A 703-nucleotide genomic window follows, 5' to 3' on the forward strand; every position below is an offset into this window, starting at 1 on the left:
TTTAGGGGGGCAATAAAGCCAAATCCGCGTTATTTTTAACGAACCGACCGATCGGGCACGCCGCGCCGCGCCCGAAAGTTGCAACCGGGTTACTCACGGCTCCGGTCCCCGCTCGCCTCCGCCGTGCCAGCCATAATTGCATTCCACACCAAGCCGCCCGCCGGGCCGCCGCCGCCGCCTTCTCCGCCGCCACCGCCTCCTTCTCCTCCGTCCCTTCCTCCTCCTCCTCCTCCTCCTCCTCCTCCGCGCCCGCCTCCCCCCGCCGCCGCCGCCCGGGGCTCCGCGCCCACCTCGCTCGCGCCGCCGCCGCCGCCGCCGCCGCTGCCCCGCATGAATGGGACGGGGCGCGGGGCCCCGACGGAACGCCGCCCGCCGCGCGCACGCGCGCACGCCCCGCACCGGCGGCGCGAGGGAAAGGAGGGGAGGGGAGGCGGGGGCGCGCCCGCGCGCGTGCGGCCTCCAGGGGGCGCCCAAGGTGGGGAAAGGGGGCGGGGAGAGCAGCGGGGAGGCCCCGCCCCCCGCCGCCCTTAAAGGGGCGACGCCGCCAGGGAGGGACCGAGGGGCTCCCGCACGGCGCTCACCGAGCGGAGGCGACCGCGAGGGGCGTCGGGGCGAGGAGGGGCCCGCACCCACCTGGGCGTCCTCGCCCGCCGCTCCCCTGCACCCCACGGCGGGACTTCGTTCCCCGGGGGTGTCCATTCAG

General features: G+C 77.1%; 1 protein-coding gene across 1 annotated transcript in view; it reads right to left on the minus strand.

Moving 5' to 3' along the window:
- Window positions 1-206, minus strand: part of PLXNA1 (plexin A1) — a 116341-nt gene extending 116135 nt beyond the window's left edge. The window contains exon 1 of the mRNA XM_042016856.1: window positions 98-206. The gene's annotated coding sequence lies outside the window, so the exon portion shown is untranslated. The remainder of the gene's footprint in view (window positions 1-97) is intronic.
- Between the last annotated feature and the right edge of the window lie 497 nt (window positions 207-703).

Source organism: Corvus kubaryi, unplaced genomic scaffold (genome assembly GCF_017639235.1).
Source record: "Corvus kubaryi isolate FWS band 111438036 unplaced genomic scaffold, C.kubaryi_AGA036_p1.0 136, whole genome shotgun sequence".
Lineage (NCBI taxonomy): Eukaryota > Metazoa > Chordata > Aves > Passeriformes > Corvidae > Corvus > Corvus kubaryi.